The 26,251-nt window shown below is 39.5% G+C and overlaps 1 protein-coding gene across 11 annotated transcripts in view; it reads right to left on the reverse strand.

The window, feature by feature from the left end:
• Positions 1-26,251, reverse strand: part of DLGAP1 (DLG associated protein 1) — a 414,943-nt gene that overhangs the window by 97,802 nt on the left and 290,890 nt on the right. The gene's annotated exons all lie outside the window — the stretch shown is intronic.

Below are 26,251 nucleotides of genomic sequence, written 5' to 3' on the forward strand. Positions count from 1 at the left end.
CAGAGAAAGCCCTGTGTCTTTATAGAGCTCAATGCAGCAACCACCAAAACCAGCTGGGGGGGGGGGGGGTAACGAAAGAAGAGGTCTAATAGTAAGATTGGCTGGATGATCCTAAACTTATCAGCTGAACATCCACTTCTTGAAATGCTGCTGGTGATGTGACTCTGACATGTACTTATGAGTGTACCCATTAACAGGGATGCTTCTCACGGAGCTTGCAAGGGTGTACCAGGCCAATAGGGCAGGCGGATCATACAAAACATGCAAAATGCACTCATAGTACACCTTAACCTTGGAAATCATTCCAAGAACTTAGGGCACCTGGTAAGGTTTGGTATGCTTTAAATTTTATTTTAATTGTGGCTTAAGCTGCAAGTTAACAAAATGTAGGCTAGGGAAGTAGCTTTACATGATGATGTCAAATTAGAAGTTTAAAAGACACAGTTGTGTTTCTGAAGTGATAACTTTGCCTATATTTTCTGTACAAGTGGCAGATGAGATGTACAAGCAATCAAAACCAACCAGCAGCCCTCTTCCCTCCCACCAGGGAATGTGTACTACTGTACACCTGCCATGTGTGCTTAGAGTCAGCTAGCAAAGGGTGTAGAAACAATCCTCCACCTGCAAGAGGTTGTATCCTCTGAACATGCTAGCTAAGTGCTGTCTTCACAATCTGAAGCATTCTATAAAGATTCTATAAAGATTTGAGTCACAAAAAGTGATCCATGTCATAGCTCACATGAAATACAATAAATTTGGGGGATATTTCTCTTGAAACAACTCATCAATGAATAAAGTATTGAAAGAGTGGTTCTTCAATATATTTTTTGTTTCTTTAGTATTTTCCAAGTATCACAAAGCAAGTTAATTAAAATATTAAATAAATTTTCCATTTTAAAATGTAAATCTCCCATGGATGTTTACAGATATACGACAGGCAAATCTGTAACATAATTACAGGCTTAATCTTGGTCCCCTAGTTTTTAGAAATACATACACAGCTGACCTGAAAGAAGAGAATCCATTTAATGTCTAATTCCTCAAGCATTTGCAGATATTTTGTATTCAAGTATCTAATGATGGTAATTAGTATGAGCAATTTCCCAGTGGCATGCACAATTCTGGTAATTGTAAGTGTATTTTAGGAGGACAATTCCATTGTGTAATTGCACACCTAAGTAGTTCAGAAACTGGGTCTGTTTCTGAATGGTGTAATACTGTAATAAAATCTAGGCCATCTCTACAATACCTGGCTGCTAATTACCTGCCTAATAAAAATATGTAAACTTATGCTAATTACTCGATACTCCTGTCATCAGATGAAGATAAAGCCTTTGCTTGTCATTTTCACTGTGTGTGCGGTGCAATACGGCAGCCGCATTCATACATTTTGACTCCTTACCCCACTTGATTTCACATGACAAAAGTAGAAGGTTTTTAGACATCACAATTAGTGGTGTTCTAAAGAACTCAAAAGAGGCAGAGAAAGTGATGAAAAGGCGACTGTTACTAGTGGTTAGCTACAACATTTTGTTAACTAATGCTAACCATGCAACTCTTGAAAAAAAATCCTTGTCTTCATTGGATTAAAAAAAAAAAAAAAGATAAAATAGAATGAATAATTCAACAGACATAAGTTTTCTGATCCATGTGAGCCAGTTTGCCATGCTGCAGATCTGCAAACTCATCAGCACTGCCTGAAATGCATTTCTTAAATTAATTCAAAATGTATTCTATGAATATGTTGTGGAGAGTTTGCTGCCAGTATGTGACATGCAAAATTCAAATATGCTTGATTAGCTGCCAGTTCGTAAATACGTCACCTGGGGCTTGTCACTGTTCACTGATTAGCTGAGCTTGCAAGAAGACTGCAGTAATCACAAAATTCAATGCACAGATATTGCTAGACAGAAATCTGCAAGTACTGAGGCAGGTTTCCTTTAAAGACTGGAACTAATACAACAAGATGCAAGTACCCACACAAGATTTTGCTATGGCAGCTGGAGTAACCATTATATCAGATGTTCATGGAAGTGTCATGGAAAGCCACTATGTAGCCACTAAAAGAAAAGAAATTAATTTTCTGTATGCATTAGTGTTGCATAATATTTTCCCAACTCTGCTTGAAACAAGGGCATTCATCCATAAGAGTAAATGTTTCCCTGTTGTTTCAGTGAAACATTTTGTTGTGGGTGGTCAGCACAGCTGCTTTCTTTTTCTTTTTGTTCCTGACTATATGACTGGCCAGTTTGACACAAATCCAGAACCATATTTTACGGGTGGCTACTTATCTGTGCATATCTCCCGTCTGTCGTATAAATCAAACCAGGTTGTTGGCTGCTGTTGAAGGAGGTGGCTCCTTGCTTACTGATTACTATAATCTCTGTTTCACTAGATGTAGTGATGGGTAGAGGAAGAAAAATAAGAAGGATTTAAATGTAGAGAAAGAAACATCTGAAGGTTTATAGCTGTGTGATAAATTGTCCCTATGTTCTACAGTAAAGTTTAGTGAACAGCTGTAATTCCACTGGAAACTTCGATAGTATTCCACTTAGGAATAAATCTGACTACGCATGATGCGCAAGATCTGAATGTCTAATTTATTTTCTCAGAGTTACTATTACCAGTAACCTGTAAATCAAAATACTATTTTCTTCCTTAAGGGTTCAAGTCCATCACTTACTATATAAATTTCTGTTTGTACCATTGTAATTTCCCCAGCTAAGTACAACATGCAAAGGACTGAGACCTTGGGACAGCTCTTTGCATTGGATATACTAATTGGCAGAAGGGGAATGTGAATCATTAAAGCTCTTAAACAAGCTCCTTAAGCATGCTCCATCATTTCTATGCTGCCGTGTCTGCCGGTGTGATGTGGGACAAGTGCTGAAGCACTGACCTCAGAGCTTGAGTCCTTTCAGGGAGGCTTACACATAGCTCATCCTTACTGCTATGGTAAAAGAGAGATTTTGCCTGGGAGGCTTCTAGCCCCTTATTGATACAAAAATATGATGATGTTGGTTGAAAGTGCACTCATAGAGCTTGCAGCACTCTTTGGGATTGGGCTGTCCCCAAAGACAGCACGCTCCACTCACAAATGGTAGGTCCCCAAACCAACTGCACCATTGTTTTTTCCCATACTGCTGCCTTTGCCCCAGGCCTCACCACAGAGGATGGGAGTACAGCCACAACAGCAACACACTGACGTCACACAGGGTGGAAGGTGCAGCACTATTAGATGTGCTTCCCAAAAAACACAGCTAGAGGCACCAGGAGAAGATGAGGGCTTTGTGTCTTTGCTGCTCTGCTGATTGCCACTGTACGTTTCCCAAGGGCATTGACCAAAGAAGGAGCCAGCCCCGAGCTGAGGTGGGTGGAAATGGAATCTACTGAGTCCCAGTGGATAAATAAATGTTCCTCTGGACAGAGGAAGGCAAGTGCCTCTGATCCACACTATGCCTCAGGGAAGATTAAGGTACTCCACCAGCGAGGGCAAAATGGTACAGAAAGTCTGTGAGGGGCTCTGAGAGGCAGGACGGTGTTCATTTAATTGGAAAACATATTCTAGTGAAGCATCTAGAACAGAAAATAATGTAGATGTGTAAAGGAAATCTTTGAATACTGCACTGTGATATCTGCTCCATATATTTTAAACACACTCAGGTCGATCTTCCTGTTTTTTCATACAAAAATGAAAATATTTAAAACATGCCCATCTAATCACCCTACTACTGTTGCAACACATACGCTAAGAAATACTTTTAACCGCTGTATGTTACAGATATGTTTGTATTTACAAAATATTAATAAAATTTACATGATGTAATTCAGATGGAAACACATTTTGGTCCCTCATTTATTCAGCTATATCCAGAGTAAGGAATTGGTTGGCGTAGGCAGGCATGAGAGGAGGTAGACTCAGCTGCTTTGTTCTGATTTGTACAGGGAAGTCTGATATAGGGTCAGGAAATAGTCTTAGTGTGATGCCCAACTCAGATGATGATCCAGGATGAATGAAGGGGGAAGGAAAGCTACAGAATGTCTTTACATACTGCCTTGTCATTTCTGACTTGTATATGTTGACCAGAATTTAGCTCATTCAAATATACATTTGGCTGATGAACATATGAATATATATATATATATATATGGTTGATGCAAAACTCAACATGAACTGGCAATGTGTGCTCACAGCCCATAATCTGCTGTTGTGAGACTCCAACTGGAGTACTCTGTACAGGCCTGGTGTGCCCAACACATGAAGGACATGGAACTGTTGAAGCAAGTCCAGAAGAGGGCCATGAAGTTGATAAGAGGACTGGATCACCTCCCCTGTGAAGACAGGCTGAAAAAGTTGGAGCTGTTTGGCCTGGAGAAGAGAAGGTTGCGTGAAGACCACATAGCAATCTTCCAGTACCTGAAGGAGGCCTGCAGGGAAGCTGGAGAGGGACTCTTCATCAGGAACTGTAGTGATAGGACAAGGAGTAATGGGTACAAATTGAAACGGGGAAATTTAGGTTAGATATTAGGAAGAAATTCTTGACTGTGAGAATGGTGAAGAGGTTGGAAGAACTGGAAGAGGTTGCCCAGAGAGATTGTGGATGCCCCAACCCTGGCAGTGTTCAAAACCAGGTTGGATAGGGCCTTGAGCAACCTGGTCTAGAGTAGGAGATGTCCCTGCCCATGGCAGTGGGGGTGGGAACTGGATGATCTTCAAGATCCATTCCAACCCCTTAAGAATCTATCATTCTGTGGTTCTATGATTCTATATCAAAGGGTTCAAAATGCAGTGTTAGCAATTAGCAGTGAAACAACTTTGAATATATTCCTGGAAGAGTTCCTTTGCCTTCAAAATGTCTTTCAAATGACAAAGAGAAGAATAGACAACAGGGATTTACAACAGCAGGAAGCTTTAGTTTCAAATATTTCCTTTTAATTTAGGAATGCACAATGCCTTCTGTCATATATGTAAAACACTTCCATTTATTACATTTCATTTCTGAATGAAAAAAGAAAAGGCCAAGATTGATGATTGATGGTGGTTGCTTTTTTCTCCCTTTAGGCCAGACACAATATAAAAAAGTAGTCCTAAGACAGTACTGTCTTCTGCAAGTTCAGCATTCAGAATCACAGCAAAAAGTGCAGTGATGTGCCAGATGGGTACTGTGTTCTGCCAGCAGAAAATGACAAAGCAGAACAAAGTGAAAGTCCAAAAACATGTCCTGAATGCTTCTGTAAGCCAGCAGAGGCGTGTGCTAAAATTTGCCTTCAAAGAAAGACGAAGCCCCCAAAAATACACTACACACAACCTGAAACCAAGAAAAAACAAACCTCAATGCCACCACTACTGTTAAGTATCTCAGCTCTCAATTTTGCAGCCTACAATGGACAGCTTAGTTCCCTGGGGATTAATTATCCTTGGCTGAATCTCCTACCTCTGGCATGACTGGTGGGTACATCCAATGTACATTTCTGCACTTAATTTTAATTGTATTTTAGTGTTGCTAGAAGGTAGAATAATCTAGTGGAGCCTAACATAAGGCAAACTGAAGGACATCAGGGAGGAACATGTATAGAACAAAGTTACTGAGGTGTATCTCTCTGATCCTGGTCATGACATGGGTGACCAGGCTGGGTGAATTTCTTCATGTTGGCACCTGTGTTCTGCTGCTTTTTTGGTGCAGTGAACACAGAGCTGTCATGTTACTGATTGAGACAAGGGCAGCACGTAAACAGTTTTGAGCACCCCCTCCCCTATTTTTCCAAGTTTGAAGACATCCTTTTGTGTTCTTGCTTATAAACAAGTGAACATCCTCATGGGGATTTCCTACCTTGAAGCTAAAAAGAAACCCCAAACAATAAAACTTTTTCTTCAAGTCCTTATTGTGCTGCTAAAGGGTCAACTGTGAGAAAGAAAAATCTAAAACTTGGATACATCCAGAAAAAGCTCATCTGCTGAAGAGTAATTCAAGGTAATCAGCACAAAAATGTCATTTACTTCCTTTTGCATTATAAAAGATTCTACTAACGGACTACAAATCATCCACGCTGCATGGACCAGCCAACACATACTACAAAACTGCAAGGACATGACTGTGACACAGGGTTTTTCCCACAGTGAGAAGAGGCAGAAATTGCAGTATGGTGCATTTGACTCTGTCTGATATATCAGATTCTAGTAGGGCTATAGAGGAAAGCACTTAGAAAGAAAAAAAATATAACCCAAAAGTCCCCACAGTTTGGTGTCACACATCTCTCTAATATGTCTATCTCCAGCTGTTGTTCAGTTTTTGAGTAAGCACATCGTGTCCTGCCAGAGAGCTCCAGTTTGTTTGATTGAGGGCAGCAGGAACTGGATCAATGTCTTTTTTGGTAGCAAATGTTTTTAAAAAGCCCCATCCCTTTCTGCCAGCTTCAGAATCAGCCATGAGACCACTTCTCTGTGATTTTGTTACAAACATGCTTTCCTCTCAAAGGACACAGAAGCTTTGAGTTAGGTTGCTTTTTTTTTTTTTACTTTTTGGGACGTGGAGATATTGAAGCTGTATGGCTTTGTTTCAAGAGTAATCTTTAGTTATTAAAATATTAGCAAACAAAGACAACTACTGCATATGAATTCACATATACATTAAAAGAAAGCTTTCCTTTTATCTCAAAGATCCTCTCAGGTGCTTTGTAAAATCAAAAAAAACCCAGGCTAACAAATTTAAGGAACATTTCCCTTGTCATTGACATACCGTATTTTTTTCTTGCTTTCTAGACATGGTGAAAGAATAGAGCACAGCACTAAAGTGGCACATATGCAACAGAATTGGCAAGAAAAGCAGATGGAAGATGATGCAGACAGACATTATACAATTCTCTTTAATCACAAATCTGGTCTACATGCTGGTTCTGATTCCTGTGTGCGGGTGTGTGTGTGGGAATAGTTCTAAGCACTTTTCTCTTCCCCCCTGGAGAGTGAAAAGAGATGCTGGAAGGTAGAAATAGTTCAACTCAGATGAACCAGCTCAAACCAGTGATGCCAGAGTAAGCTGTTTCTGTATAAAACCACACATTTTCTGTTTACACTAAAAGACAAATCCACATTATCTTGTCACATGAAGCAGGGTAAGATATAACATTTTTGAGAGCAACCAGCTTGAGAAGAATAGCTCTCCTCTCAGAAGACCCTTTGAGGAAAGCTGTGGGCCCTAACGTCCTCCTCTTGCAAATCTTACTGACTACATGTTCAAAGGGGTTTTTGGAGGTTCTTGCTGGAGGAAAAGTTGCCTGAGCCTATACCAGATGCATGACACAAGACTCTTGCCTTTTTCAGCACAACTCTTTTGGGTTGGTATTAATAACCCCAGGAACCAGTGCTGCCCAGCACAGAGGGATATATTTACGAGAACTGGAAAAGCTCTTGCTTTGTATCAAGTATATAGCACCGAGAATGTACACTGCCTGAGGGTCTGATCAGGTCAGCCATGCCCACAGCCCTCCCTGGAGCCTTTTGGACCCCGCTGGGATGAGGATGAATCTCTAGCTTCTTTTCCTATTAAAGTCCTCTACCACTACTTTGTTGAACTCCTTTGTCAGCACAAAAGTTATACTCTCCTTCCTGCAGGAGCCACTCCTTCATCTCTGCTCATTGAGGTTAGGGTCATCTATCTGATCCCACATCACTTGGTTACTTCCGCGCCACCTCTCCTCACTAGTAAGACTCAAAATTCAACCCCAGTCTGCTCAGATGAAATTCTTACTTTAATACTTCAAGCGTTTTGATACGCTGGCCAGCCACCTGCAAGCATGTGTATGAGGGCAAGCCCTTCAAGAAAGAGGGAAGGAGATGACTGCAGGTCCAGTCAGGCACAGCTTTTGACATTGGACAAAGATCACTTCATTGCCACTTCCATATTTGCAGCTATCACAAGTGAGTCAAATCACATTATTATTTTCCTTCTCTCTGGTGTCTGGTGTATACACGCTGGAAATATCCTCTCACATACCTGTGGATTTGCACTTCCTTGCTTTCATGGCAAGCAGTTAGTCTCTCTTAGTCTGTGTTAATATTAAGCTTACTCCAACTCAGAATGCTGACAGGCAGCTTTTTTTCTGTTTTACCTCAGGGTATGTGGGATCATAGAATCAGAGAACTGTTTGGGTTCGAAGGGACCTTATACCTTACAGATCATCTAGTTCCCAGTCCCTTGCCATAGGCAGGGACACCTTCCACTAGACCACATTGCTCAGAATTTCATCCATCTTGGCCTTGAACACTTCCAGGGATGGGACATCCACAGCTTCGCTGGGCAACCTGTTCCAGTGTCTCACTGCCCTAACAATTTCTTCCTAATATCTAACGTACTTCCTAATATCTAATTTTCTTTCTAATATCTAATCTAAACTTGCTCCTTTTCAGTTTGCCGCCATTCCCTCCTTGTCCTATCACTATATGCACTGGTAAAAGGTCCTTCTCCAGCTCTCTTATAGGCCCTCTTTAGGTACTAGAAGGCTTCTCTAAGATATTCCCTATTGTAGTCCTTGTAAAATCACAGTCTCTACAAGCTTGGACTTCACCTGCTTAGCTTAATTTTCAGGTCTCTCCCACTCATACATTGAAAGTTCAATTAATTCTGCCAGTGGGAACACCAAAGAATTACAGCTGTCTGCCAAACCACAAGAGGAAAGTAGTTACTTTTCAGGAATGTCACCTGGCTGCGTGCTGAGCTGGCAGCACAACCAACCCTGCCTGCTTAGCACCAGGATTTATGCAGGAGCTCTGGCTTGTTCCTGAGAACGGGAGGGTAGAGCTCCAGCTCAGCTAAAAGGCATCTTCTAGGCAGACTTCCCATAACTGAAAGGTCCTCCCATGCTACTCCAAGTTACAATATTGGGCAGTATTTATCTACAAATAATGTTTTCTAGGCAAATACCAAGAAAGTATTTGCTCCATTGAATGTCACTGCAGTATTTATTTAAAGAGCAATTTTTTCTGAAAACTTGCAATGCATTTTCAGTGTTCAGTGTCCTCATCTCCACAGATCCTCCTGGACCTGAAACCAGGTGATGATCACCCACACACATGAGCCTGCAAGCCCTGTCATGTATTTGCTTTTGAGTCACCTACTTCAGAAGACATTTCCAAACATCCAGGTTAGATCTGCATAAACATCTCCTAGTGAGATTAGTTTCGCATCTTTGTTTTGCAAGTCAACAACGTTACTCCAAAATCTTCACATGCATAAGCAGCCACCTGCATTTTCCAAAAAATGCATTTTACATATGCAGCAGTTTTTCACTTCCTATTCAGTTTTCTGCCATTTCAAAAGTTTCAGTTACCTTCTAAAGGAAAAAAAGAAAAGCAAAACCAGCAGATTCAACACCATCTGTACAGATGTGCAACATAAGCCAAACTACTGAAGAAACTGAAAAGCAAGCACATTTTAAAGCAATGAGGAGGGTAGGTTAGTAACTCTTCAAGGGAGAAGGGAAAAATCCCAAATTCAACTAAGCTAAGGGTCTGAGCTCACCTCCTTACACCTCAAAGTAACAGCCCTACCTCCAAATGAAAGTTTGAGACAGCAAGATTCAACACAGGGCAAAGCATCCTACCTAACAAATACTGTGAGTACATCATGTTTTGTGGGAACACATTATTTCCTGATAACACTTGCAAATTGTCGACCTGGAGTGCAATATGTGCTGGTGACCATGGATTTTCTCTCCTCTTCTCTATTGATGGGGTCATTTTGAAAGATCATACGTGCACTCTTACCAAGTGGCTATTTCAGTAATCCTCTATTTCAGCTGGCTGGTATTTGAAGAACACTATGTAGTTTAAAACGCCCAAACAGAAGCCTGTTTTTTCTTTTATAAGCAAGCACTTCTAACTTACACCTGGAAGATGATGACTTGCAATCCAATCCAATCCAGTTACTCCTGACAGCACAAATACTGGGTGTGGGGTGAGGAGGTGAGAGTGCGATAAGACAGAGCAATATGTTCCTGGATAAGTCTACAACCAGTGTCTTGAGGTGTGTCTGGGTAAATACAGCTTGGAGCTCAGATGTGACTTTCAGTTGTCTCCTCCAGATAAAAAAAGCAAAGATTTTTGGAGGAATTGTTCATCTGGGAGTTATCACTGACTAAGATAAAACTGTGGAATTTCTCCTGTCATACCAAAAAATCTGGAAATAGTAACTTTTAGTCTATATTTTTATTTAAAGTAATGTCTACATTGCAAGTAAAATAAAACAAGTGATGTTATGTAGTAGGGTTTCTGGTAACATCTTCACTGATTCTCTCTCTGGGCATCAGTCAGCTGCTCTGGGGGATTTTTCCTTTTCTCATTGATCTTGCTCAGCAAAAGCAATATCCCAGGAGCAGGGAGAATTTTTCTCCATGTAACTTTACCAGAACTATTCCTCAGAGAAAAAGGAGCAGCTAGCACTTTCCTTTCAGATGATTTTACATCAAAAGAAATCCCTCAAAACAAGCCCAACTCATTCCAAAAACCCAGTTATCCATGTGTATTTTAATATTCTCTTTCCATTACAAAGTCTTTCCAGTTTTGTTCTGCAGTAATTACAAAAAGAGCTGTCTGCTGTACTAAGATACAACATGAGGTTATAACCTGTTATTTCAGGTATATATATATATTGGTCTGTGTAAGTTGTCTTGTCAAAGCTCTTACAAATAGGGCCAAAGCATCTCAAGGTGGAAGTGTGCAACTGATTTCCATTATGAAAATTTTTCTGATAAATAGAAATTTGCTGAAAAGATGTGAAATTGTGCTTAACACACATCTTTAGACTTTTTTTTCCTCCTCTTAGAAAACTCTCACATGCCTTTTGTGTTACAGGCTATATAATGTTGGGCTGAACTTGTACAGAATAAATACTGATAAAATAGAGCTAATTTTATTTTGGAGAGAACCAAGGAAATAAATGTCTTAAGAAATCTGCAAATAATGCAAAATCCTTTTTTTTTTTCTTCTTCCCCCCCCCCCCCAGTTTTTTAAAATAGGAACACCTGAAACATTTCTTTGAGTCTATGAGTAAAGGAATGGACAACCAGTTATCATGTCATCCATTAAGCTGTTAGTGTCAAGTGCAATGATTCAGATGGAGATAACGAGAATGAAAAAATATTTCCAAAGAGTGGATGCACTTCAGAGTTGGGGAACTTCAAAAGGTTTGTGAAGCTCATTTTAAAGGAAGAAAGCCTTAACTTCTGAGAACATCAGGTGGCTTTTTGACCTGTAGCAGTAGGCCTTCTTAAGTATTTTCAAATATTTATTTGAATTTAATTATCATATTTGAAATTAAAATATGTGGGTTACTGAACTGGTACACTGTTTTTTTCCAATGAAAAATTAAAGGAAGAAAGATAAAAAAATCCATCAATGTTGGATAAAAAAAATAAAAAAAGCTCAAATGTCTGTGTTTTCACACTGAAAGGGATAAAGCCGGTTCCTTACAGACAGATGACTGATTAGTAGTATGCTCTCTATCCCATAATAGTCACAAACATTCAACCACTTAGTTAGTGAATGCATTAAGAAAACCTTCTCTCCTTTTCGGAACACAATGGTTGGATACAGGGTAAAGCTGAAGATGGCCTTCTGTCCTGCTCAGAAGGTGAAAATACTTAGATATCTATGCTTTTGATCAAAACACCATAATAGAAAAAAACAAACAACAAACCAACCAACAACCAACCCAAACCAAACCAAAGCAACCAACCAAACAAAAAACCCCACAACCCTCTAATTTTTTTGGATAAATACCTTCTACCTGACATTCAAAACCACAGGCAGTGGACTGTGGCTCATGGGTTCAGACTTCAGTGTTGACTGAAATTTGCTGTGTGACCTGCAGGAGAAGTCATATAAACTCTCATTCTCAGAAAACAGTTATGTTAATACTTCCCTACAGCATCTCTGTGGCTGTAGATGGCTTTGTGATGATGAACTAAAGTCAACAAATGTAACTGAGGTTCTTTGAGGGAACTGAATAGCAGCACCATGTTTTTATTGTACTACTGGAGGGCTAAGTCACAGAACAACTTAAATAATATACTCTAGCCCCAGAGACTGATATTGTATATAAAGTAGAATGGTTAATAAAGAGTAAAAAATGTTTGGTGTGATGGTCAAAAGGTACTTTAGAAGAAGTATATTTTATGATTAAAACCATTATTAACTATGGATGGTGATTTATGATATCATCTCAAGTCAATAGTTTTGCTAAGGCAGGACAGAACTGCTTGAAAATATCTGTAGCCTAAAAAACTTCGGTGAGTATGGAAAAGTTTAATGTCTAAAATTTAAAGCAAACTGTAATGAAACCTGTATTACTTTCTAAAGCCTTACAGCTCTTATAAGGGTGGCTGCAATTTTGCTCTGAAGTTACATAATTTAATTATGTTCTATGAGTAAGTACTCTCGTTCTCAGATGACCTCTTCCTCAGACTGTCACCTTGATAAGGAAAACAACATTATGATAATATATTAATCCATTTCTTATTGTCAGGGTCATTGGGGCAGAGACCTGTCTGATGATGTTTGAACACCAGCAGGTAGGTTGTCACCTTCTAAGTGCCCTTAGTGTCTCAGTGTCCTGGGACTTTGGTTTCTCTGTGATGTGCCAATTTGTCAACCCACGGAATTTTGTGGATATCTACTCCAAGTAGATAAGGGTTGAAGACAGGTAAAATTAGGTCGAGCATTTCAATTCTGCAACTGCTTTACATTTTCTTGAACTATCCTTGAAGGGATGTGTCAGTTCTCACTTTTTGACATGAGCATGCCTTAGCTGCCCACTGGTCTATGAGCATGCACTGACACATCCAAAGGAGGTGGAAGAAACACTAGTCTTCTGTTCACTGCTCAAAACAGTTCTCTGTGTTGCACCATTACTAGGCAAACTGAGCTGCTTCAAATTCATCACTTTTTCTGTTTAGTATACATCAGAGATCAGCTGTGCTAAATTACCATGTGAAATCACAAAAATGCAATAGAACTGGGTCGATCTTCCTTACCTGGGAATCATATAATACAATGTACAGAAGGGACTGGGAAAGCTTGAGAATACTGTAAAGAGGTGACCTGGAAAAACTAAAACACTGGTCATATAACATAGTCATGGATGTGTGCACAGAGCCACCATGGATTACCAAGCAGGCAGGGAGCTGGAGGATGCTAACCTGAAAAAAGTAAGTTCCCAGTAGCTAAACTAATGGAATAATTTCTCAAGATCATAATAAAGAGCTACACTTATTCTCACTGGAGCCAGCCAACCACTAGAGGGAGGAATGATCTAGTGCTGCCAACGATTGTTATTTATTATGCTTCTGCAATTCATTATATTTTTCTTAAAGTGCATCTCATGAGGCTTGCAAAACCTTCCCAGTTAAAGGAAAAAAACCATCGAGCTTTCACAGTTGGTGAAGAAAACACACAAACATGAAGTGCAAGGACTCAAGAAACAGAAAGCATATAAAAAGAGAATCTGCACATCTACTATATCTTACAATATATTCTGATTTTTATAGCCCAGATGAATTGTGGACCTGATTTTCAATTAATTAGGATTCACAGGGCAAATTACTTTCATAGCATTCAGCATATCATTAGAAAAATTGTAGGATTGAAGGGTTTTTCTGTGCCTTTTGTGATTCAAAGTATTTTTCTTGGTGACTAGAAAGGTCAGGTCAGTATTGAGGTTGAAAAAGAAATTTTCCTTCTATACAGAAACCAGCAACTTGCTAAAAATGTAACTTCCATATTCTTCAACAATAAAGCTACTTGAAAGTAGAAACCAAAGAAAAGCCCAATACAATAACACACTCTCAGTGGCTGCATTACTAATCTTGCACCTTTCACTCCAGATTACTATGCTAAATATCCATTTATAGCAGGAAGAAAGCAATTTAGATATGTGAAACAGGTTTTTTTTGAGTAGAGCTATTCACTACTCACTGATAAGGAGATATTCACAAATAAAATTAAAAACTTGCTTTTATCTGAAGAAAAGCAAGTAATTAATGAGATAGGTAATTGCTAGACATTTAGCAGGTCCAAAATCTTAGTTTGCTGAAGGCCTATCAATGGAAGAGTCCGAATCACATTTTTTTTTCTCAACTGAGACAAATTCTTCTTGAGTTAGCAGGCCCGGGTCTGCCTTCCCAAACAGGAAAAAAACAAGCTTAAACTCAGCAGAAAATAATTCCTCATAAAAAGACTGGAAAGCTCAAGGATCATCTCTATTTTGAGTGCACTAAAAGCTTGGGATCTAAGCAGAAAATTGCTCCTCCACTAGCTCTTCTGGATTTTATTGTCCCTGGCTCTTAGTGGGCAATTAGGCTGCCACCAGTGTAGAACCATCCACTCTGCTGTCTACCCTCTCCAAAAAAGAGAAATCAGGAGACAATAACAGAGGCAAATATTTCTCGCAGCCTTCCAAATGGCTTTTCATCAGAAAATTCACAGGTTTTTCCAGGAACAGGCATGCACAGAGTATACAGCGGGAACCCCCTCCACTCAACCAGACCGCGATTTTCAGTTGGTGTGCTTGCTTCTCTCTGCAGTACACACCATGGCAGCTTAGGCTCTGAAAAGTACTAAAATATCTTTTCCTAGCTCTGAAGGCGTTCCCTATGGGGGAAAAAAAAAAAAGTTAAAAAAAGGCGTTTTAAGATTCCCTTCTGCTAGAGTGCGAAGGGTAACGAATACAGAGAAAATTTATAGAGGAGTGGGAAGCTGTGCGTTAGTGTATGTAGGCAGGGCGTAGACGGAAGAGCATGCCCCCTGTGAGAGTAGCTGAACCACCTCTAGGACATATGTTAGCATTGGGTGTGGGCTGCATGATGGCAAGAGACAAGGAGGTCTGTCAAGTTACGAGAAGATTGTACCTATGAATTTCAATACACACAGCAAAATGCATCATGACTTACTGTTACTCCTAGGAGTAGCATGCTCCCCTTTGGGCTTTTACACATCACAGGGAGAGCGAAGATTTGCAGCAGGTGGAAAGAGAGAAAAGAAGGGAAGCACAGGTGAAGAGGTACTACAAGAACTGACCCTTTTATCCCTGGCTGGGGTCTTGCCAGCCTCTGCAGTTCTTCCTCTGGCAGGGAAGTATAAGGATGATTTAACTTCTCCCCATGCTGTGCTTCACTGCTCATGCAGTATGGTGGAGTTCTTCCCAGACATCTCAGCAAGCACAAGGGAGTGCTGCTGCAAGCCTTGCTTCAGGAGTACAAAACAGGAGCCAAGAGCAAGGGGGCAATGACTAACAATGACTGTATTAGCACCTCCAAAGCCTCTTTAGAAGGTTCTGTAATTTCTGCACTAGCTGTAATGAATCAATCCTCGTGACAATCCAATGTGCAGGAGGTTTGTTATTATCCTTTTTTATCCAGAGCTGGAGTAACAGTGATGCCTGTGGCAGGGAAGAGGCCAGGCAGGGAACAGCAGCAACGGGGTGCCCAGCCCTCCATCCTCAGGCCCTGCTCCCAAAGCCACAATCTCCTCCCATGGAGGCACAGCACGCTGGTGCGGGGGCCGGTCTCCCACCATTCTGTGCCTCTTTGGCAGAGGAAGGGGCATGACACCTGAGAGCTTTGCAATTTCAGTCCTTCATTTTAATTGCTCAACTGATCCTCCCCTTCCCTATAGGAACACTGCAAGCCAGGCTCTTGTTCCAGGTGCACCTCTCAGGCTCTTTTTTGACCTGAGAAACACTGAGCAGCCAAATCATACGTTAGAATGCTCCTGAACTATAATTAACCTCAGTGTATCATTTTTATGGAAGACAAAGCTGTTAAATTTGTCTGAATTCAAAAAACTTGGAAGAAGAGTGGTAAGATAATCTTTTTTAACAAGCAGCTTGATTAATTCATGGCAAAGGTTATCATCCCATTGTGTTGGGTAGGAGGCTGACATTTAAAACCTCATATCTACTTTTTCAGGGGGGAAAAACCTCCCTTGATAGCTCAGATTTTAAATGCTACCCTTGAGACTTGTAAACAACACACTGCAGAATCCAACACTGAGGACCCAGATCCCAATTGCATAGTATTCCCAGGGACTATCAGAGAAACAGTCGACAATCATTTTTATGTGTCTTAGTCCTATTAAGACTCACGCCTTAGGGAAAAAAAAAGTGTTGATTTTATGTACGATGCATACGTCCCTGTGGAGCAGGATGCCATCCCAATGGATATCTAAGGCCTGCACTGGGGACAGTAGGTAGCCCAGGGAGAAAGGCAAGGGATTTACATTCACCTCCGATCTAACCTGGATCAGGTCTAACCTTCCCATTCTGGCCGGCTTCAGTCCTGTCCATGATAGAAACACTGAGAGAGTAATTGTGAAATATAAGATAGTATAATAGAAAGTGTAAGATTCAACTCAGAAGTAAACTTTTATCTGTTTTTAGGTACTAAACAAGACTAATTCTACTTTTCATCTCAAGAAATGAAAAAATACTCTATTTATGAGAAGGGTTTAGATTTTTAAAAAATATTGATAACTAAAAATGTTCTAAAACAGGCTTGTGAATAAGCATTAAGAAAACCTAAAATCAGAGTTTCAAGTATTACTTTACATATCAATTTTATTTCATCCTCTTCTTTAAAAATATTTCTTAAAAATAAAGATTTTTCCCTCTATTTATTTTTTATTACTGTCTATTTTGTACCTCATTTAAAAGATTTACACAAAACACATAATCTGAGAACATATTCAAAAAGAAGATGAATCTCTGCAACATCAGTGTCAAAATATGGCCCTGTTTTTTAAAGAGACAGCTATTTGAGTGATTCATGGCTTGCATGAACCTCAAATGGATTATGTTATTATTCTTTGGGCTGTTGCCCTAAAGGGAAATAGTTACATTAAATAACAAACTTCCATTATATGGACATACTGATTCCGAGAACAGGGGAAAGAAATATAGTCATAACAGGCAATTTCAATGGAAAATGAGGGCTTGTCTATCTTCCGCCAGAGGCAAAGCACTCAGATGGATACCACAGTCATCACAGAGATATAATGAATCTGATTAACTTCTCTGGAGATGGAACAATTAGAGCTGATGGGATAAAGCCTGCTTGGCGTTCACGTGTGTTTGCACAGGGATCAGTGTGCAAGGGTTTCCTGACTGCTGGTCAATGGCAAGGGCGCCGCAGCTGCTGGGCTGTGGTCCTGAGATACCGCGGAAATTCTGCCTGGAGAAATGGAGCAGGGAGCAAACCCATTTGCTGAGGAAATCACTCCAAAGATAGCTTGAAGTCCAGCTGAGTGCAACTACCCACCATGTCTATGGCGGCAGCAATGGAGCACCAAAAGGAAGGAAGGCAGAGACATTTTTAACACAAGCTGCATGCCTTCCCAGGGAGAAAGGATGCAAAGAGAAGGATCCAAGGGTGCTAGCAACAGACCAGTTCTATTCGGGACAAGAAACTGTGGGATAAAAGAACTGAGAAAGGCTCACAAGGATGATATTAGTAACAGCACTAGTGAAAAAAAAAATAATTAAATGACCACTATTGAAAATTTAGTAGGAAGATGTGTTAGGATCAGGGCTATGACAAATGAAAGCAGAAGAAACTGCTACACACTCATTATTTCCAAAAGCTTGGAATTTACTATAAAAGGAAATAAATAAGCAGTAGGGAGGTGGAAATATAGAAATAGCTGATATGTCATTCTGTCACTGTGTGAAGGGACAATGACTCTTAAGTGTAGTCTTCTTCATGCAAATCTTGTCTCTTTTAATGGAGAAAGGACACAGCTAAGTACTGAGGTTTATTACTTGAGAATATTAAGGAATCACTTATTAAAAAAAAAGAGAGAAAAGGGACCACAGAAATAGTGGCTTAGTGCTGACACTCGTTCCAGCCACTGTTAGTCTAATATCTTATTTACGAATAAGGCATCATCCACTCCTTCTTGTTCATCATAGGGAAACAACAACTGGTTTGTACCTCAAATCAAAGGATCTTTAAGTAGGGGGCAGGGAAGAGGTTGGGGGAGGGGGAAGAAATAGAGTTACTGCTCTGCCAGAAATGACATTCTACCCAACAGCAAATGTCTGAACAACTGCAGTGGAACAGCCTGACTCACCAGCATTTCAAACAAGTCTGAGCAACGTATCTCTGCCAAAGCCCTGTTGTCTCACAGCTCTTACAGCCACATGGCTGACATGAGTCCAACAGATCCTACACCAGGCTGAAATCCATGGCTAGAGATTTAGATTGGACCTTATTGACTAGGCAGTGCCATAATTTCTGAGATTTCTAACACTTTTGATTGCAACTTTACAGGGTGGTTGAATGACATGTTGGTTACATCCCACTAGAATAAGGTAGAAAAGACTTTTCAAAGTAGAAATTGTCTCCCTGTGAAATTCCATCTTTTATAAATATAATTTCTATTACTGCTACAAACATAAATATTATGTGATTAAGCTGACTCAGTTGATGTCATTGACAGCATTTCGCCCAGAGTGTTTGTAAGCTTTCGGCATTATATATTTATCCTTGGTTTTGAGATTTATGCCAACTTCAGAACCAAATAATTTATTTAAATGTGATAAAAGCGAAGTAGCAGTTTTAAGTTTTGTAAAACAAAGAGTGAAAGTAAAAAATGAAATAAGAACCTTATATTATTTAGCATTATAGTACATCTTCCAACTTTTGTTATGCAGATAGTACTAAATACAGTTCATTATGAGAGAGTTTTAGTAAATGTCTATATCATAGCTATTTTGCTGTGATAAAGCAATAAATAACTGTGAACATTTTTTAGCACTAGCTCGAGGAGGACTACCTCCCCAAAGAAGTTTTTCAAGATTTCCTTTCACTTGTAGAGTAATGAAGGCTTAGCACAGATTTGCTGTAGCAATTGTCATTAAATATAAAAGAGGACAAATTTGTATGCTAGTCCTAAAAGTTCCTGAGATTGCCTTCAGCATGAAACATCACTGTCACAGTGCAGAGCTGCACAGACACAACCCAAGCATGGTTGCCAGCCCAACGTCACATAAAGAGAGAGAAGGATTTGGGTGCTCTGGATGTGGCTGCTGGCATTTGGGGATGACAAAACCAGTTAGTGCTTTCTGTGGTCACTGGGCTTGCTGCAGGCAAAGCTGCTGGGCAGCTGGGGTGCAGGCTGGTTGGGTAGCACAGCCCTTCTGGGGGGGCAATGAGAACCTGCCATTTTTCACATCAGTGAATTAAACAAACAGTGATTACATGATGGTTCTCTGTCTTTGTGGTGTACACTGATTAAGAAAGCAAACACAATGTAAAAAAATCTTTGAGGATTTTCTCTCATTTCTTCAGTCCTGAAAAGATTTATAACTTCATTAGGAGGGGAGGAGACTTTTAAAAAATCAAGTCTCTTCAGATGAACTTTCGTTCACATGTGTCACAGGGACTAGAATGATATTTGACACTTGCAGCTACTTCAGGGGCCATACACTTCCTTTGCTGCCCCGTGCCCCTAACCTTCACCCCGTACTGCACCCAAGCCAGCAGAGAGTTACTAAATTAAGTTGAAAGTTGCTCTATCTTAGCAGTAATAAGATCACAAAAAAAATACAAGAAACAAATAACATCAATATGACTTAGTATCTTTTATTCGTGAGGGCAGAGCCATTCTTCATTCTCAACTCTCTTTCTTCCACCCTAACAGGAGATTCAAAAACATGCCTGCAGAAACGCTATTTGTCTTTCATATTAAAACTAAAGCAATATACACTGTTTTAACTTTTTCCATTTTTAATCTGAAAGGGCTCCACCATTTCACAGTGAAAAAAAAGATTGTACTTCTAGTTGATCAGAATAGAAATTTATTATGAATAATTAAGTTAATTATTATTGCCTGTTTCCTTATTTTGTTATGTAGAACACTAAGGACTCCAGACTGAATTTTGTGCCAATGCACATCTCTTTTTATGCCTGTGAATTTTCTGCATGGCAGATTCAATACATCAGCTGAGCTCCCCTTAGCAAACTAAACCAGATAGTACAAGATCACATACCAAGGGTCAAGTACGGTATGGCTGGCAGCAGTGGGAACATAATTTCAAAATGCTAGTGATGAAATAACATTTAAAGAACATGAAAGAATTGCGCAGCACTGCTGTGGGTGGGATATCTATATTTACTGTTCAACAGCAGGCCTTCAGGAATAATTTGGTCCTAAAGAGAATTTTATTTTTATATTTAAAAAATAAGTTAAGACAAGGAAGTAAGAACAGTGATAACGGGTATATTCAATAGCCTGAGAAAGACAGACAGAGAATCCTAAAAGGTAGATCTGGAGGGGTCTTCAGGAGGTCATTTGGTCCCTCCTTCTACCTTGAAGCAGAATCAGCAATACCCAAATTTGTCCTGACAGACATTTTTTACCATTTTCTTGAAAATGTCCAGTGAAGTGATTTCTTTTGGCAATCCACTCCCATGCTTAACTATCATTACTGTTAGGAAAATTTTTGTAACATATAGCCCTTGTGTATGCTCTTGCAGACTAAGGCAGTACTTTTTCTCCTGTCTCCACTGGACATTTTTAAGTCTATTTCTGAGGCAGCCTTTTAAGTTGGTGGGTAGAAGTAGGGCTAAAAATAGACAAGACCAGTTTGGCACACAAACATGCAGGTAGGCTGTGTACAGACTATACACTGAAAGAGGTGGCTGAAAAACACATTTTGGTGTTGTAATTGTAATTGTTTTTGTAATTGAAATTGTTTTCTTAACACAAGCCCTAGAAGTGCCCATTTGATCCATAAAATGCAGCGATATGCTTTGCTTTTTAAAACAGACAATGAGGTGAATTTGCATTCATCGACATTGTTTTCTGTAAAATGCATAATTTATAGGATCTAACGGAGAGAAGCAAAGAAGTTGGAAGGCCTAACTTTCATCTGTAACTATACTGAACATAAAGCTAAATCTTATGCAAAAGTGAGCCAGATGACCGGATAGAGGACAAGGATTTTAATTTCTACAAATAAAGCAATCATCTAAATGAGGTTGGCATTTTTAATCAATTACCAACTTACAAAAGTCTTCTTTAGTATTGTCGAAAAATCACACTTTGACTATTAAAGTTATAGGCTTTTTCTTTTTTGGCTAGTATTTATGCCTGAAAAACAGAAGGCTCCAGGTTGACCTTCCTGTGGCCTTTCAGTACCTAAAGGGGGCCTGCAAGAGAGCTGGAGAGGGACTTCTAACAAGGGTATGTAGTGGCAGGACAAGGGGGAATGGCTTTCAACTGAAAGAGGGTAGGTTTAGATTAACTACTAGGAAGAAATTCTTTACTGTGAGAGTGGTGAGCACTGGAGTAGGTTGCCTAGAGGAGTTGTGGATGTGCCATTCTTGGAGGTGTTCAAGGACAGGTTGTGTGGAGCTGTGAGCAACCTGGTCTAGTGGAAGGTGTCTCTGCCCAAGGCAGGGGGGCTGGAATGAGGTGATCTGTAAGGTCCCTTCCAACCAAAACCATTCTATGATTCTATGATTCCATATTTATTTTTATGTAATTTAATGATTGTTTCATTTCCTCAAATTTCAGCACACAAAGGTAAAAGTACAAGAGGGACAACAACAGTAGTATAGGTCACAGATTACAACAAAATTCTCACTTCTTATCTTAGAGAAACAAGAAATAACTTTATACCAATGTGACAACATTGGTATAACAGGGTATATGAAGCTAGGTGTAGAATAACAGAAGGGTAAGTTTTAGGATGACATAAGCTACCAGTGAGATTGTAATATCTAGGGAATCTCAGTTTCATTGTAAGATAAATCTTATGAGGATCATCACAGAAGTAGAGAGGAGTGCTCATCCTACCCATGTCCTATGCAGTGAACTGTAGGGATGTCCTGTCTCCACAGAGGGTTGTACAGAGAGATAAGTGGATTGATTTCTGTGCTGTGAAGGCATACATGCCTTTGTGTGAGGGGAAACAAAGCCTAGAAGGGAAGCTGCCATGGGACACAAGCTTTCTCTCATGACCATCAGGGATACTAAGCCTTAACTGACCGAATGCGCTTTATAAATTCATCAATAACAACTGTTTATTAAAAGCTCCAAGCTCAAAGATCCTTGAATAAATCAATATCTCCTGCTCCTTAAACGCCACGTACACAAAAGAGATGTCAGCTGCCATAAGGAAAGCATTGGCTTCAGAAGTATGACCACCTACTACCTCAAAATAAATATATTTTTCTTTGTCTCGCCTTTCAAATTTTCTTCTGACTTATAAATTATTCACTGAACTTAATCATACCTGACACACAAGCATGAAAAGTGAGGACTGTGTCCAACAGCTTCTCCCTAGTTTCAGATGGAAGAGAGAATTGATTGCAATAACATGAATAAAAAGTTAAGTAATATATCATGCATCAGTGACTATGAGCTAGGAAAGTTACTACCTAGGTAAATAATAGCTCCAGAATACTAATCCTTAGGCTGCATGTCCAAAGCTCAGGGAGATGCTCCTGTCTCTTTAATGTGAAATCCAAAAAACTCCCTCTTCCAGAGAACAAACAAAACACACCTCAAGGAAAATAAAAACAATTCTTTCCAGTTAGCTACAGGTTTAATGAAAATGAAAGATACTGCAACATGAAACAATTAAACCAACTGTACTGAAAACATACTGCAAAACACTAGTGAAAGGTTAATCAGACTTATTCCTTTTGTACTAATTAGCAAAGTAGTTGTTCCCTAATTGGAAGTCACTCAACAAGAAAGAAAATTAACAAGCTTCCCTGCATGTGTCTAAAAATATTCACCATCATGAAAATGTGGTATTGCACCATCTCTCTTTTCCCTCTCCCTTCCCCCATGTCTGTGATCTGGGTCAAATCATTTCAGCAGAATGAGGACACCACGTAAATTTTAAAAAAAAAAAGTATGCTTTTGTTTATATGACACCTTTTTTTCTGGATATTTTGGGAGTACCTTATAGTAATATAGAAACACCTCAAGTAAATAGGAGCTCATTCCCAAGCCCGGAATGGTTATCACATCTAAGGGTGTATGCTGTGCCTTGTGATGAAGTGTAGTGTAAGGACATCAGCTGCAATTTGCTCAAATGCCAGAAGAGCCTAGCCAGTGTTTCAGGCTACAATTATCTTTCCATCTCTTATCATTTCCCTCAGTACAGACACTTCCCTAGGATCAATTCTACAAGGATCAGGGGATTTTCTATCTGAAACATCTTATACTAAGTAACAATGGGGTGGTTTGATTCTCTTTGCAAGTCATCCTAGCAGAGTTGGTTCTGCAACTCTGTCAAGATTTGATTAGTAATATAGGTTGACTCTAGCTTGGTGGTTTTTCCTCCAGAAACTGACTTGAACAATTCTCAGAAAGGTGATGAAAAAGTTGGAATTAAGGATGTATAAATCAGATCTACCTCTTTCTTCTTGCTTTTGTCACTGCTACTAAGCTTGCTACCAGATTCTACCACTTGACTGAGCTTGATTATCTATTGTGATTTTATAGGATATTAAGAAAAATGACACAGAGGTTTTCAAAACAGTTTTAGCTTCAGATTCCCACAAACATACAAGTCGAAAGTACTTATGATATTTGTATTAACACATCAAAATGTAAGTGTGGGTGGGCACATATTTTGAGATATTAATTTTGGCATGTCTCTGATAAACTTTAAAGTTAGGAATTGTTTGGTTTATTCTAAGTATCACCCATCTATGCAGTAAATCATAGGAATAGATTCAGTGGTGATGGAAGTTATATAGACCAATTCTTTACCAGGAGACAAAAAGGAGACAAGCCTAATGCTTTTTGCTTATATACTCACATACTTTTTCATCATCAGTGGTGAAACTTGGTGCGTTAAAAAGTGTTTGTGGTGTTTAGAATTGTGCTTCTCCAAGTCACATTTGACTGGAAAAACAACAAATGTCTAGTAAAATACTTTGAAAATAAATATTTGCTAAGAAAAACTTAATTTCTGTTCTTACTTCTCTCCGTTTTATATAAATCCTATAAATGCATCTCCAAAGTATCAAGACAATTGAAATTTTCAATTCACTAGTGATCACAGAGTAGAGCTTGTCTCAGAAAAAAGCTTACATAATCAAATATGCGTTCAAAGGAACAATGCTGCAACTGTATATAACCCAAACCCCATGTCAAAAAATAGATTACCATTAAGTTCTGTAATATTTTGCAAAAACAAAAAATCCCACCAGCACCACCAGCAGCACAAACAAGCCCCAAAAGCAACCCCCCCCCAAAAAAAAAAAAAAACCCAACAAAAAACATCCAACAAAAAAACCCCACCCAAAACCCCACCAAAAGCAAACAAAAAATCCCACCCAAAATTCAAAAGACTCTAGTGGCTGAAGTCCCCACAATAGCAGCAATGTTGACTTTGGAAGCATAATCTGAAGCTGTAGTTTTAGCAGAGTGTGCCTGCAAAGGAAAAGAGGAAAGGGGGAAAATGAAGTGGAATAACTATGGCAACAGGATCCATCTCACAGATTTCTTGTCCTCAACAGAGTTTTCCAGTTCTTTCCATATTCCTTATCTTTAAGGCTGGGAAAATGCTGCCATCACATTATTCCCAGTGCTGACTCACCAGCTAGTTTGCCCGTAGTCTTTCAAAAGAACAAACGAGACTGCTGCAGATCCTTCCCTGACTTATCCAGCTACTTCATAAAGTTTGCTGGAGCTTTGTATCTTTCAGATGTCAGTCTTTCTAGCAAACTTGGTGAGAGTTGGCCAATGGATTCAGAAGTTATTGGGAGGTAGATGTGACAGGTTGGTATGTGGGCAGCAATGGAATTGCATACTTTTTTCCCAACAAAAAACAGGCTAAAAATGAACAAAGTACATACAGATAGTGAAGGGATATGTCCTGAATCAAACTCAGCTGTAACAGAATTGTCAGTTATCTGTCACCTGCACCCTCTTTAGAAGTTAGATAACCAGTCCATTTTTAATCTGCTTACAGGTAAAAGATAAACTTCTGCCACTTTTCAGGAATGGGAAAGAAAATACCACCTTTGTTTTCAGCTGGATCAGTTTATCTAGTCTGTGAAAGCTTAAACGCCAAGAGGATACTGCCACCAAAGACAGAGAAAAAAATCTGCTTACTTTCTGGTAGGATAATGAGAATGCAGCAGTGGAGGTGTGTATTTCAAAATCACAGCAAGCTGTGCTTTATCCAGAATGGTCCCACAGCATTTGACACATGTGCTGTAACCACATGGAAACCATGGCAATGGAGGAAAATTGTAGGAGGGAGACTGTATGGTATAGCAAGGAAAAAACCTTGGCAAAACCAGGAAAATAAATTTTTATTATGTAAAGGAGATATGACACAGTTGTGCTGTTCAAAGGTTATTCCTCATATAAAAAGAAACATTGGTAATAATGAAAATCCTTTCTTAGAAGAGTAGGCGCATGAGCAATGGTAGGTAGGTAGGTGGGAGGAACAGTGTGGGTTGTGAGACCAATATTAGACTTAAAGTATTCAGAGAGGAAAAGTCCCACAAGATGAAAAATCCCTTTAAAAACAACAGGGAAAGCAAAAGGGAACGTGTTTTTAAGTTGTTTGCTTTGCCACAGATGAAAGTGAAGCCAACTAGAGGCTGTATATAACAAACAGAGAAAAGGAGTAGCAGAAAAAAGTACAGAAGATCCCTGACAGTTACTGCTGTAGAAACACCTTTGTTCTTCACAGACAGAAAAAGCATAATTAAAGGAGTGAAATACCACTCAGCTTTAAGGTGTTAATATCCTACAAGGTCAACTAGAAGGTCCACTAGTGACAGCAAAAGGCTGCCTGCTGCCTAGAGTGGTTTTTGGCTCATTTCCACAAAGCTCTTATTCAGGTGCAAATTGAACTCAACTGAGTAAGCCAAGGAAATAACTTGTTATCACACATCACACAACTGCTTGATGACCTATGAGCCAGTTAGGGGTCCTAATTTAGTCTCTATCCAACACGCCAGCAAAAATATCACAACTCTCAGAGTAATCAAGGTAGCCATGAGATGAAGAAGCAATGTCATGGTCAAGGTGAAGTCACATTACTAAAAAAGTACGAAGAAGTCTGCAAGGATCTAGCTTAAGAAGACTTCAATTCCCAGAGCAAACACTTAGCTGTTTCTCACAACCTCCCCCCAGAAATTATCATGTTCAGCAGAAAGGAATAAAAGCGATGCAAAATTATATATTATACAAATTGCCTCTGAAAGCGAAAGCCTTCCCAGG

This window comes from Chiroxiphia lanceolata, chromosome 1, assembly GCF_009829145.1.
Source record: "Chiroxiphia lanceolata isolate bChiLan1 chromosome 1, bChiLan1.pri, whole genome shotgun sequence".
Lineage (NCBI taxonomy): Eukaryota > Metazoa > Chordata > Aves > Passeriformes > Pipridae > Chiroxiphia > Chiroxiphia lanceolata.